Source organism: Acomys minous (genome assembly GCF_964271855.1).
Source record: "Acomys minous genome assembly, chromosome: 16".
NCBI lineage: Eukaryota > Metazoa > Chordata > Mammalia > Rodentia > Muridae > Acomys > Acomys minous.
Window position 1 is genome coordinate 52,192,442 of NC_140498.1, and position 14,947 is coordinate 52,207,388.

Here is a 14,947-nt window from a genome sequence, read left to right on the forward strand (position 1 = left end):
AGTTTATTGTCAGAAGAATTTGCCTCAGCCTGTGTTCAGTGCCTGAAGTTTTTAAAAGCGAGGGACAGTGACAGTGTACCAAGAAGTATCAGGATGGGAATTTCATAAAATGCAGGGAGGAAGAAAATAATACAGCTGCAGCTGCCAGCCCTGCACAGTGGCACCCACCTGAAAGTTCTGTGGAGTGGGCATCACTTACATCCCCACTTTCCTGTTACACAACTAAGGTCATAAATGGTTAAAAAAAAAAAAAAAAGGTTTGACCTCAAATCTAACAGTCCTTTTACTCTCATTTCCTGGCTGCAATGTCACATACCTCCCTACCACATCCCCTCAGGGCACCTCCCCCCCCCCCAGGAGAAAGAGGATAAGAACCTGTTAGCCCTCGTTCTCTCTCTCTCTCTCTCTCTCTCTCTCTCTCTCTCTCTCTCTCTCTCTCCCTCCCTCTTCCTCACCCCCCCTGGGAATCCCAGTAGCTTTTCAATAGGCTTGAGAAGGAATCTCTTTCCGATGGCTAAGGTGAAATGATTCTGTCTCTCTCACTAAGAGGATTTGGAGATTAACGCAGAGGGTCATGGGCTGGGGACATAGCAAAGCGCTTGCCCTGTACACACAGGAAAGAGAGATATAACTTATTGTGTATATGTAAATATCTGAAAATTAAGAAGAAGTATCTGAAAAGGAAAGCTCTGGAACATTTCTGGTCCTAGGCATTTCTTCTAAGCAACAGTCGGCCTATACATGGATACTCCACCAAACATTATTTACACCTAGTGGCATGGACCCAGTATATTTATAAGAGTATTCATTTGGTAAGATATTATACTTCCATATAACAGAATATTATGCAGCAGATAAAAAGAAGCATACAGTGACATAAATATATATAAAAGATAATGAAGATTTGTGGTAAGGGAAGAATGTTTTGTAGAATGCCAGGATTTGACTAAAAAGGGAAATTTGACTTAGGAAAATTTTAGAATGCTGTGTAAGAATGTCTGTTAGGAGTGCATATGAAGACAGGCAAAATGGAGGCAGGTGAAAAGGATTAAAAATGCTTATCTGGAATCAGAGGGATGGCCACAATGACCTTTGGTGGTCTCAGAGACTTGGGATTCTCTGCCATTGGCTGCATGCTTCACTACTGGGGATGGGCAGGAAGGTGCAGTTATCCTTTGGTCAGCTTTAGGACCACATTGGATACTACAGTCCTCAGACGCTGCAGTCCACTCCATAAAAAGCTGTACTCTTTGCATAGCACCGTGAGCAATCTCCCGGCTGTCTTCCAGGGGGACAAAAACAGTTATCCTGATACATGACAAGAAAGTCTCTATGTGTTCAGTATGGATGCTGTTAAAAACTAACTTCCAGCCCATAGCAGACTGGATTCATCTGTGAGGACCTGTTTAAGTGGGTATGAGTGGAGCAGGCTAGGCCCCGGCCCTCTGTTGGCCATTCTGATAAGAAATGGTTCTCTGAAGCTCGAGTGAGTCATGGCAAACTGAGCTCCCCCTCCTAGAATGCTAGGCCGGTCTCCTCCTCTGCAGTCTAAACACAGACTAAAGTGACCTTAAATTCTTGCTTGTCTTTTTCCAATTCTGTGCCCCCTGGTCCTTGAGGCCTGTAGGTCAATGTGACTAAAGGTCATGGGTGACAGAACAAGAACCAGGGAGCAAAGGGGCCACTGTGAGAGGCGGGCAGGCTTCTCCTGGGCACAAGAGATTCAAAAAGAGTCTATGGCACACGCCTTTAATTCCAGCACTCAGGAGGCTGAGGCAGGCAGATTGCTGTGAGTTCGAGGCCAGCCTGGTCTACAAAGTGAGTCTAGGACAGCCAAGGCTACACAGAGAAACCCTGTCTCAAAAAAACAAAACAAAACAAAACAAAACAAAAAAGAAAACAAAACAAAAAATCAAAAAGAATCTAAAGGGACAAAGTGATCACAAGCATACTAGTAGAACTGGCTGGGAAATATGCTGGTAACATACACAAAAGGAAAACCAGAGGCTAGAAAGACGGCTCAGTGCTTAAGAGCACTGACCGCTCTTCCAGAGGACTGGGTTCAATTCCCAGCACCCTCATGGCAGCTCACAACTGTCTGTAACTCCAACATCTGACACCCACAGACATACATGCAGGCAAAACACCAATGCACATAAAATAAAAATAAATAAATTACGTTTTTAAAAAAGGAAAATCAGAGGTGAGTTTCTGCTTTACGGGAGAGACTACATTTTTGGTTTTCTGGTTTATTGATACAAGCTGTGTCACACAGAGCATGCTTCTAGACATATTACTATAAATGACCATCTGAAGTTTGCTGGGGTCAGCCTTGTATTAAACCCTTCAAATGCTCCCAAAAGGGCAACCCTGCAGTTACTAGAATCTTGCTTTGTAAACTCTCATCTCTTAGAGGTAGAACAAGACTTTTCAAAGCCCACATTTATGAAATGGAGTGAAGGCTATTATTAGCATTGGTTCCACAGGGCTACTGTGAAGACTAGACTTTTGCTATTTTCTTTCTCTTTTTGTTGCAGCCCTGGGGATCCAACCCAGGACCCTGTATACGTGAGCTAAGTGATCTTCTAACTTCTGTGAGGGCTAAGTAAGTGCTACAAAAGCTTTAGCATACTGCTTCGCACACTGGCAATTCTCACCAGTCCCATTCTGCAGATGGGAAAACAACCAGGGTGGTCAACAACAACATTATTTAGAAATAAGATTTCCAGGTACCCCAGGCTGACTTTGAACCTACTATGCAGCTGAGGATGACCTTGAATTCTCAATCCTCCTGCCTCGCCGCTCAGATGCTGGGATTACAGTTATGCACTGTTAGGCTGGGTTTTGATTTTTTTTTTTTTCCGAGCTAGTGTTTCCTACTAGTCCAGGAAGACCTGAACTTTCCATGTATCCCAGGTGAGCCTAAAACTCTCTTTCTCTTACCTCTGCCACCCAAGTGCTAGTATTACAGACATGAGACACCACACCTGGCGGCAAAATAATGTGCGTGGGACCTTATGACTCTGAGTATTTGAAATGGGACATAGTTTTCTAAAAGCGTAATCTTTATCCTGTTTCATAGTTGCTCCATGGTTCATCAGGTATAAATATCACCTGTTCATATTAGATGCATGGATGAAAGGGGATAACTTCCACCAGGATGTGTGTGTGTGTGTGTGTGTGTGTGTGTGTGTGTGTGTGAGAGAGAGAGAGAGAGAGAGAGAGAGAGAGAGAGAGAGAGAGGCGAGAGAGAGAGAAGGACCTCACTGCTTTCTAAGTGTCCCCCAGTCCCTGCAGGGGAGAGACAGAGAAGTCCCCAGAGTTCAAGGCAGCCAGGCTGCATCAAAAGGCTGAGTGATTGGACAGCGGGCTGGCGATGGCCTCATGGAAAACGCTACCATACATGGGCATGTGTGCCTCCAGCCCATCCTCCCACAAAAAAGTAATGATAAATCCATAGTGACTACCTTGTACGGAAAAGGGACTCTGTGTCAGATATGATAATAAAAGTCCACGGTGCTTCTGAGGCAAACCCACAGGTCTCTCCAGGATGGCTCGGCACAGGCATGTTTTGGGATCTTGGGATGGCAGTGCCCCAGCCTCGTGGACTCCCACCACACCCTCCTGCCACTAGTGAACAGTCTGTAAAAGTTTAGTTTAAATTTTCAAAGAGAGATAGAAGCTGGAAGCACTGGACCCACCAGAAACATGCATCTAGTAGGTTCTGGTTTTCAGTAAAGAGAAAAGATGTCAAGGTATGAACTTGATATCAGACAAACTTGGAAAGAGGCTTACTGGCTGGCTACCTGTGTGGCCCTGAGGAGTCCGCTGAACCTCACCGAGCTTCAGCTGTTTTATATACTAAACAGGCTCACAGTACCTGTGTGATGAAATGGACGCAGTTATTAAAAGAACCCAATTCCACTTAAATGCTGCTAAAGTAAGTGTGCCATCAACAGCAGCACGGAAGAGAAGGTGCTCCCTAATACATGAAACTGTCAGGCCTGATGGTCACCATCTCTTTCTCTAAGCCAAGTCTAAAATAGCATCTTGAAGTAAACTTAAGAGACCAACCTTCACCAGAGGAAACAGAGCGAAGCAGAGCAGTTTACTAAACACAGCCAGACTTCCGTTCTTTCCCAGCAAGCTCACAGACTACTCTCAGTTCCTAGTGGTAGGACCAAAGCAGCCTAGTTCTGGCTTTCTAAACGTTTTCTTTTCTTCTCTGACAAGCATAGCTGGGGGCGGGTGCTTTCCGGACATGGCAAGACTCCTCCAGATCCGAACTGGAACAGCAGAACTTTCTTCTGCTAGTTCCTCTGACCCAACAAAGAGCAACCTGCCCATTGCGGAGCCCCAGAGCCTGTTTACTCAGTGCACCTGTGGGTGGCGCCGGCATAATTCAAGCCTTGGCACCCACCTGGGCATCCGGGGCCCCAACATCAACCTGGAGACGAGCTCTTTTGTTAGTTCGCAGGGTCTGGGGTCTGGAAGGAACCAGAACTGAAAGAAACTGAACCTTATCTTACCACAAGCTGCCTAGTCTTCCAATGACTATCCCCAGCACAAGCACCTAAGCAGGTGGAAAACACAAGCACACAGCCTTTGCTCAGGGCCACCAACACCCTCACCCATGTTTCTGGGTTACTTTGTGCAATAGTCAGTGTGTTATTTATCCAATGACCTTCTAGTCCAAATAACCTGGGAAGTCTGCTCTCCCTCCCAACATTGGGATTTGAACCCAGGACCCGCAGTGCACTCCCACAGCGCAGTCTCTAACCACTAGTTGCTTTTTAAGGAGTCTATTTTGTTTGTTATTTAGACTCTAGCATACCTGGAATTGGGCCTAGCCACCAGAACCTTTAAATTACCACCCGACTTCCCCAGGTGGTACTGCTCATCCTCCAACCTGGGGATGCTAGTTGGCGGGGGTGGGGGAGGGGGTCACAGGAGTCTAGGATGATCCTGCACCAGGCTCCTTTCCACTGTCTTTATAAGATAGGGCAATCAGGACCCCTCGGGGTCCCCACTCCCAGGAGGATACTCTAAAGGCAGCTCAAGCCCACCACCCCTTACCACTAGGAGACCAGCTCTACTTACAGATCTGCTACTGGTGGGGCAAGCGGGAGGACACAGGATGGAGAGCTTGGATCTGGCACGGGTCCCAGGCTGGGGCGGTCCAAATCTCTTCTGTTCGCCTCAGACGCCTGGCTTTATAGAGCCCTCGCTGCTTGAGGGTGGGAAGGGGAGGCGGCCGCCGGGCGAGGTGGGAGGGTCCTCTGCCCTTCGTGGCGCCCCCTGCAGGTGAGGACCAGAGCCCCCCTCCCCCCGGGAACCACCTGGCTGGGGCGCACAGCGGGGCTGCCAGCACACTGGCCCGCAGCCTCGTCCCTCGCTTCCTGCAGCCACCCAGATCCTGGGTCCCTAGAGAAAAGAGATCAGTACGCAGAGTCTGGAGGGAAACTTGAGAATTTTTTTTCCCCTAGGTCCATTCCAGATGGATTTTAACCTCTTCCTCCTCATACTGATACGTCGTCGTTCCCACTTCCCCCGCTTCGTTCTCCTGCTGCCACTCACTGTGTAGACCTAAGGCCCACTGTGCAGAGCAAAGGGCCGGGAATGGGGATTTTTTTTTTTTTTTTGAACTCTGCAAAGTGCAAGGCAGGTCACCGCACACTCTCCTGTGACTGCTGGGAATGTGTAGGAAGGGCAGAAACTGTTGCTTTCCCTAACTTGTCCTCTGCAACTCTATTCACGCTACAACCAAAATTAAGTTATAATCCCAGGGTGCCTGGCTTCTCTGAGTATCGTGTCCGCAGTTGAAAAGCGGAGTGCTGCTAGGGGAAGGGTGCATCATGGCATTTGGAGGGTTGTGTTAAGACCCTAAGAGAATATGGGGTGCTTTCTGGCCCCTGCAAATTCATACCTGCCCCCCCCCCCCCAACCACCACCAAAAGACGTTTGTCCACTCGGCGCGCTTAGTCTCTGTCCCTTAGTCCCTGTGTGATCTAGGTCCCTGTTTCTTTTGTCTGGCCTGATACTCTCTAGCTTTGGTTTGTCTCTATCATTTCGTCTGTATGTCCCTAATCAGACTCTCTCTCTCTCTCTCTCTCTCTCTCTCTCTCTCTCTCTCTCTCTCTCTCTCCCCCCTCTCCCTCTCCCTCCCTCCCCCGTCCCTCCCCCCCTCCTGCCACATGCACACACACTCAGGCCATAAAAGGAAGTCGAGGCAGGGCTGGCCCCACGCCAGGCCGGGGACGCCTGGCTCCCAGCGCGCGGACCCTTGAGCTCCGGGGCTGGTCCTCTCTCCTGGGCCTGGGCGGGAGACAACCCAAAAAGGCCAGGCGCAATTCTCAAAGCAGGAATTCCCAGCGCAGCATACCAGCGGGGCTCCGGCTCCCCCTGACTAAATATGGTCCCGCCCGCTGAGCCTGCGGGGCGCTAGGCGGAGGGGGGGGGGGACCCCAGTGCTCAGGCAGGAGCTCCAGAACCTCTAGCAGCCCAGCCAGTGCTTCCAGCTGGAGGATGGCCCTGGCCAAACCTGTCCCAGCCTCACCGTGCCCAGTGGCCCCATTTTACAGACAAGAAGACTGAGTCCCCTGAGGGTCCTCAGCACGCTCAGGATCGTTTAATACCAACATTCACTTTGGGAAGCAATCGGGGAACTGGCCACAAGGCCAATGGAAGCCTCTGAGCACAGTTGTCTGAATGGAAGTCTGCTGAGCATCTCCCCCCCCCCCCGCCCACCCCACCTCCCAGTTTTTCCAGACAGTTTCTCTACCTTATCTTAGCTGTCCTGGACTCGCTCTGTAGACCAGGCTGCCCTCGAACTCACAGTGATCTGCTTGCCTCTGTCCCCACCACCACCATCCCCGAGTCCTCTTTATAGCAGCAGGACCATGCGCAAGCAATAGTATCTGCTCTACCTCAGTTTCTCTGTAAAAAGGGGAGAGTGCCAGCTCCTTCCTATTTTTTGTAAGCAGTCCTTGAAGCGGTGTGAATTTAACACACTGCACCTTTGTGGGCTCCAAGAAACTCACGAAACTTGCACCAAGCTGGCCGCGGATTATAAAAAGCCACGCAGCCTCCCGTTGGCTTTGCGCACAGTGATCTGTGTCTCAGTCCCTCTAGACCCACTTTTACATCTTTGCAATACCAAATTCACCTGTTTCTCCGGCTTGAAAAATCTGGATCCTGATCCTCCCCAACCCCATCCGCACCCCAGCCCCGCAGGGCGGGGCGACATGGAGCAGAGCCAAGGACCGCATCTTGGTTGGCTCGCTGTGGAGATGGGGGAGGAGCCCTCTATATGATGGAGGAGGCTGCTCCCCCAAAGCCTCTTCACAGCTGCACGTAAAAGGAATGGAAACCGTCCCGGCTCTGAGCCCAGGAGGAATGGAAGGGGGAAGCCCAGGACCCACCTGCACCTACCCACTCTGGAACCTAGCCAGAGCTGGCCGTCCAAAATTAGGAAGGAAGGGCATTCCTGTAGTAGGTCTCAATGAAGTCAATTCCAAGGAGGCACAACTTATTTTTTAAAGGCTTTTGTCAATTTTGAAACGAAGATAACTTTATTATAAGGAGAGACTGGGCTAATAAGATGGTTCTCTGAGTAAAGCCCTTTCTGCCCAAGTCTGAGTATTGAATTCCATCCTTAGGATCCACACAGTGGAAGGAGAGGACTGATTAACAGGGAAACATTATTCTGACTTACAGATGTAGCCGTGGGACACCCCCACCCCACCCCAATTAATAAATGTAACAAAATTTAAAACGGAAACTGTTTTGTACATGGGGTAGGCATGCCTATGGGTCAATCAGATGTCAGTTCTCAGGAGCCACACACCACTAGGTCTCACTATGTAAACCTGGTTGGCCTAGAACTCCGTCAACCAGGCAGGCAGCATACTCAGAGATCAGCCTGCCTTATGTGAGCTGGGATTCGATGTGTGCACATCTGACACTGCTTTTGTTGTTGTTTTCACTTTGCTTTTGAGACAGTCTCTCACAGGGACCCCAGGCGTGGCTGCTTAGGTGAGGTTCGCTGGCCAGTGCAGTTTGGCAGCCCCTGGTCTCTTTATGGGAATGCTAGAGATGGAATTCAGGTCCTTGTTTTTGTCGCCTCTTCAACCAACAAGGTGGAAGTTTTACTGCCTTCTTTACATCTAATGCCCAAGATGATGCCACGAAGTAGGTTCCCCAGCATCTGCTGCTGAGGATGCAGGTTTGAAAAGGGTAACTCATCTGGCCAACAGAGGAGGAGCTGGGATTCCAACCTGGGCTGGGTGATGAGTCCATTCACAGCATGGAGTGGTGGGGGTGGTGTGTGTGTGTGTGTGTGTGTGTGTGTGTGTGTGTGTGTGTGTGTGTATGTGTGTATGCATGTCTTATGTGCGGAGGCTGGGAAGTCAACACTGGGTGTGTTCATCAGTCGCTTCTCCATTTTATTTTTTGAGCACCTCTCACTGAACCTGGAACTTGTTGATTCTGCTAGGCTGCTAGACTGGAGTGCCAGCAAGCCCAGGGAACCTCCTTTCTCTACCTCCCCAGTGTTGGGATCACTGGTGTGCATGGCCATACCCAGCTTTTTAAATAGGTGTGGGGAATCAGGTCCTCGTGCTTGAGTGGCAAGTGCTTGATTGACTGAGCCATCTCCCCTGCTCCATTTATGGTTTTCCTCCGGTGGTGGGGTTTAAACCCAGAGTCTCGGCCACACTGGGCAAGCACTCTATCACTGAGGCCCCAAGTCTGATCTCTGCTCTGCTAAGCACCAGCTAAGAACTTCTGGGGTTATCCGTGTCCTTATGTGTCATTGTCTTAGGAAAGGCAAACACCAGGCTCCCTGCTTCTCTACCTTGCTGGGTTGTTAATGACAGAGGCGACCTTGTATAAACCATCCATGCCCTCCTGGAATGCTGGAGCAGTACCCGGAGACAGTGTGTTCATTTAACAGTCGCTATAAATATCTGTAAACTATGAGGAGTTCGCATATCTGAAGTCTTCAGGAGGACCCTGTTCTAGGAGTAACAGTAGAGGCTTCTGTTTTGTTTCTTGTGGTTGAAAAGGTCACTTATTTTAAGAAGAGAAGAAAAGCCACTTTACAAAATGCTCCTTTGCCTGAGTGATATAAAATAAATCATATGTTTTTCTGTGAGGGGCAGTTTATCTACCAGCCTAGTTCCAGCAAGTTCAGTGAGACACTCTATCTCAAGGGGAAAAAAGCATAGTGACAGAACTCATCACGAAGAACTGTCTTTCCTCACAAGCACAGATGAGTGGTAATTGTCACCTTTAAGATGACCCAGTGAGTCTCTAGGTACACTGCTGTGTTGCTTCCTCTTCACTCATGTCCAATTCTGGTCTTCCTGTAACTACCGATGATGTCTCTATTGGGAAGAGTTCCATAATTATCAGTAGTTTTAGTGTTTTTTTTTTTTTTAATAAAATGAAACATATGGGCTGGAGAGATGGCTCATCGGTTAAGAGCACTGACTGTTCTCCCAGAGGTCATGAGTTCAGTTCCCGGCAACCACATGGTGGCTCACAGCCATCTATAATGTGATCTGATGCCCTCCTCTGGCCTGCAGATGTACATGCAGGCAGAGCTCTGTATACATAATAATTAATATATAAATCTTTTAAAAAAAATAATAAAATAAAATGAAACATATTCCGCATGGTGGTTTGAATGAGAACACCCCCCATAGGCTCCTATGTTTCAGTGCTTGGTCCCCAGACGGTAGAACCGGGAAGGTTTAGGACATGTATGTAGCCTTGTTGGAGCGGCAGCCATTTTGGAGGAAGTGCGTCACTGGGGTGCATTGTGCTTGTGGCTCAGTATGTAAGTTCTCACCTACTGTCCCAGCACTGTGCCTGCCTGCCTGCCTTCTACATGCTCCCAGCATTATGGTCATTCTGAACTCTGGAACTGTAAGCCCCCAATAAATCCTTTCTTAGGTAAGTTGGCAATATCTTAGTAATAATACTTTGCCACAGCAATAGAAAAGCAACTAAGACACTCCATCAGCAAATTCTTCTTGGAAATTTACCCAAAGGAGATGAACTTATCTCCACCCTGTCCTGTACATGGGCATTTATAGCAGCATGGTTTTGTTATTGTTTTTTTCTAGTTGGTTGGTTGGTTGTTGGTTTTTTTGAGATGCGGTCTCATGAAGTAGCCCAGACCTTTAAAACTAATCCTCATGCCTCCCGCTCGGCAACTTTATTAACTGCAAGCACTGAGAGGCAGCCAGACCATTCCTGTAGATAAGAAGGTAACTAACAAAGAGACAGAGCTCTGTGCTAGAAAGAGCTAACAAACCATTAAGATATGAGGGAATCTTTTTGACACATTGCCAATCCTAGGAGGTGCAAATGGCTCAGGCCACATCGTGTCCTGGAAAAGGAGGTCAGAGGTGTCAGGGCACCACGGCTACACTGCCGGTTCTGCCGCAGTGAACACCAGTCACTACGCTTTGTCAGGTGACAGAGCAGGCTCTTCCTTGCTAACTATTGCAGCTCTAATGCAGACTCAGACAGTGGGAGAAGACAGGGTCTGTGGGAGGAGAGTGAGAGTGCCCAGAGCTTCCCACTTCATTTGGCCAGGCACTTCAAAGTTCTCAGATAAAACAGACTGTGTGTGTTTGTTTATGTATCTTTCCTTTCCTTTTCTTTTGAGACAAGGCTTCATTCACTACATAGCCCTGGCTGGCCTGGAATTTGCTATGTAGCCCAGGCTGGGCTCAAACTCTGGAATCTGTGTGTCTGCCTCTAGAGTGTTGGGGCAAAAGTGTATGCCACCATACCCGCAATTTCACTTTTTGAGACAGGGCCCCTTTACTGATCCCAGAGCTCACCAAATTGGCTAGACTAATTGGCCCACAAGGCCCAGGGATCATCCTGTGGCCATCTCCTCAGCGCTGTGACTGCAGGAACCAGCAGTTGTGCCCAGTGTTTCATGTAGGTGCTGGGGAATCTGAACTCAGGTCCTCATGCCTGCACAGCGAGCACTGTCTCAGGCAGCCACCTCCAGGAAGTTTGATCTCACTTTTATTTCAAGTACTCCATGCAGACCACAGTCCTCATAGGGTAGTTTGCCACAACCATCAAATGCTAAGGTGTCTGGGAAGCAATGTCCCAGATGCCTTTAAAGGCACATTCTCAACTGTCAGTCCTCCAGATACTTGGCTTTTTGCTAAAGGAACAACTGAGTTTACATAATCAGCCAGGCATGCAAGTCATATACAAATGTGTTCTTGCACATAATTATAAAGCTATCTTTGTTTGTTTATCTATGTTTATTCTACACAAACATATACACCAGGCTTGAATTCATGATCTTCAGAAGCCAGCCCTGGGCTTGATAGGCGGTTTTGAATAACCAAGTCTCCTATCCTATATTTGTGTGAATTCAAGTTTTCCCATAAACTTCTCTTGTATATGTAGAAGATAACTTCTCCCAAACCTCAAGAAGCCCATAGTGAGCTATCAATAGCTTCTGAAGACAGTCTGATGGGTCTTCTGAGCTTGTGTCTTCTTGAACACACCTGCTTTTCCTTTCTTGGGAGTTTTAAATGTCCCAGCTTAGACAGGTATGTGATACACGCCTTTAATCACAGCACTCTGGAAGGCAGGCAGGCAGAGTTTTAAGCCATTCCTGTCTACACAGTGACACCCTGTCTTGAAAACAAACATTCCAGCCTACAAAACCTTTTTAAGAAGCCACAGGGAGTAAATCAGCTGATAGTGTTCATAAGTCCCACATGAAGAGACAGCTACAGTAGACTGCCTCAATTCTTTGTTTTGTTGTTGTTTAAGAGATCCTTAGTTTCTTTTATTTTTAATTATGTGTACTTACGGGTATGAGCATGTGAATGCAGGTGCTCAGAGAGGTCAGAAGAGGGCATCAGATCCTCTGGAGGAGCAGAAAGTGTTAAGTACTGAGCCATCTCTTCAACCCTTTGATTCTTTCTTTGGACACAGGGTCTGGTATTGTGGAAGTTTTGGGTTATATGTAAACATGTTTTTGTTTTAATCCCAGGTGTGGGATCTGGGGGCTGCTCAAGTTTGTACACAGCTGACAGTTGCCTCATGAGAGGGCACATGACCCTTGTCAGCTGGGAACTACCTTGTGTGGGGATGTGATCTTTGTCAGGGGGATAAAAGCCAGACTGTAGAGAGACTGGGGGCTCAGAGAAAGAAGAAAGCTGCTGATGCTTCCCCACTGCTGCTCCTGGTTGCTGTCAATAGAGCTTGACAAGAAGTTTGAAATACCCTGAAGTTAAGATTGACTTGCCCCATGGAACTGGATAACCCTAAACAGCAGGAAGCAGCTAAGAAAAATTATACCCCCTCTCCCCACTAACTTTCTTTCTTTCCTACCTGGTGCTGGGGTATTAGAAGGGATTGGAGTGGAAAAGGAAGAAAGAGATATAAGGAACCCAAAATAAAAATAGATTTTAGAAGCACGCCAACAGTCTAGCTACAGTCAGGGTGGCTTAGAACTACCAATCCTCCTTTCTGAGCTTCCCACGTACTTGACTGGATTACAGGCATAGTCTACCACGACCTGGCTGTTCCCTGCTTCTAAAAATATAAAAGCCATCCTTATTTGGATAATTAAAAAAATAACACACACAAAAATAGATTGTTTTTCCTTTTTCAAAGCTCTTCAAACGTACCAGGTCCCCAAGGCTGTGGTACACTATGGAGGAATGGAAGATACCAAGTGTGCACATGTGCCAGTCCTGCCTTCACAGGCCCCAGCTGCCCAGTGAGCCAGCTCTAGTCATCTGTTTCAGGGGTCCTCTCTGGATGACAGGATGGTGACATGACAGTCTGCACAGAGCTGAGCTGACTCTCATTAAATGATTATTGAGAGTAAAACATTGCCTAGGCATAGACAGGTTAGAATGAGACTCAAGAACACACAGGGCTGCATCCAACAATTCTATTAAATGCAGTGTGTCTGTCTGACCTGATAACAAATCCTCCAAATGCCAACACACTTGTTAAATACTGAGTCTGTCTTGACAATACTGACCAAATCACAAATCCTATTGAAAATATCTTCTCAATCTCTAAGGAGATTATACTGGCAGGATTAAGTACATATCCTAACAATGAAGAGTAAAAAATAAAATAAATAAATAAAAGAAAATTAGGGGGCTGGAGAAATGGCTCAGAGGTTAAGAACACTGGTTGCTGTTGCAGAGGGTCTGGGTTCAATTCCCAGTACCACAGGCTCCAAACTGCCCTTAACTCCAGCCCCGGTGGCCAGGGCACCCTCTTCTGGCCTCTGTGAGCACTGCATATACATGGTGTACAGACATATAAGCACATAAAAATAAATTTAAAAAATTTTTTAAAATAGAAAAACAGTTAATTTATGAGAAATTATTAGAGATTCATGCAGCCAAAGAAAATCTCAAAGTCAACACTGAAATAATCATCATCTAAAGCTAGGAAAATCAAAACTGCAGCATGGAAACCATAGAAATGGCATTTCAAGACTAAGATTGAAAACCAACAGAACAGAGATCCAGCCACCATTACACGCCCTGATGCAGCCCACTCAATATAAAGTATCTTCCACACCATGCTTTCAAAGTGTGAAAGAGAATACAGAAATGATACATTCCAGTTTAAAGAGCTCCAGTTTCTAACACCAGATCAATGTTTCATGCATCCAAGACTTCAACTGTCCCTCTATTGAACGACCATCGCCTGTGTGTGTTCACGGGAAGTCATCAGTGTGAGGGGTGAGGGCACTTCTGTTCACCACCCGAACACTGAACTGTGCCCCATAAAACAGGAGAGAAACAAAGTTCCCATGATAAATGGGGGTCAGCACTATCCCTGGGCTGCTCCGTTTGCATGCTCTGTACTTCCTCTTGGTCTGGAGTTGCCTGGTACGTATCCATGGCAGTGAGCTTCACTGGCACACTAAAGAAGGAGGCACCCTTTATGTGTCCAATCTACCCTTAGCTGGTCAATGTTAACAGGCTGTTCTTCCCTTTCCTGCACTTGCAAGTACAGTATCAGCTTTTTCTCTTTGCTGAAAGTATGATCAACAGGAAACGTATTCTAAATAATTTATATTTTTACTTTGAATGGAAATCCATTCAACCGTAAGACTCTGCAGTTGTGGATCCTCTTTAACACATCAGGGTTTCTAATAATTTTAGAGTGGTAAAGGCCACACTCTAATTGCATGAGCAGTAAGTAATGTTCTCAGACCATCTTTGAGGAGTGGCTATGTCTGGCTGTTTCAACTCAAATTGGTAAAATTTCAAGTCACCAACATCGGTGACAGCAGCGCTTAGCTCTCTTACTGTGGCACACACTTGGCTATGCATTGGTTTTTGTTGTTGTTCTTGTTGTTTTTTTTTTTTCCGAGACAGGGTCTCTCTGTGTAGCCTTGGCTATCTTTGACTGGCTTGGTAGACCAGGCTGGCCTTGAACTCACAGTGATCCGCCTACCTCTACCTCCCAAGTGCTGGGATTAAAGGACGTGTGGCACCACACCCAGCTGGCTATGCATTGTTAAGCAGTGTCCCCCGTGATGGTTTATCTGAAGATGCTGTGCAACTCTTGCCCATTAGGAGCCATCGATATTAACAGGTGTGTTCAATGAAATAAGCTTATGGGCACACTAGAAAAATCTCCTTGATAAACAGCAAAGTAGCACTTAGAGACAGAACTATAACATCTTTTATGATCTTATCTCGAAATAAAAACTCATGCATATTAAGTCTCTCAGAGTCCATGTAAGCAGAGGACGGCACCTCCATGGCTGTCACTACTCATACAAGGGAGTTCCACATGGAGCTCTGAGAACGCTCCCACTAAAGTTCTTGTGCGGCACTTCTCTCAAAGCCTGTCCCATCATGCTTACGTTCTTTATATAATAAAGTGCTTACTTTACTTAAAGAAAAATTAAAATAAT

At 47.0% G+C, this 14,947-nt stretch overlaps 1 protein-coding gene across 4 annotated transcripts in view; it reads right to left on the reverse strand.

Moving 5' to 3' along the window:
* The window catches only part of MYH11 (myosin heavy chain 11), a 112,028-nt gene extending 106,555 nt beyond the window's left edge, over positions 1 to 5,473 (reverse strand). For 2 of the 4 annotated variants that reach the window (XM_084763866.1, XM_084763865.1), the window contains exon 1: positions 5,101 to 5,473. The gene's annotated coding sequence lies outside the window, so the exon portion shown is untranslated. The remainder of the gene's footprint in view (positions 1 to 5,100) is intronic. The other 2 variants (XM_084763863.1, XM_084763864.1) reach the window with 2 other exon arrangements.
* Between the last annotated feature and the right edge of the window lie 9,474 nt (positions 5,474 to 14,947).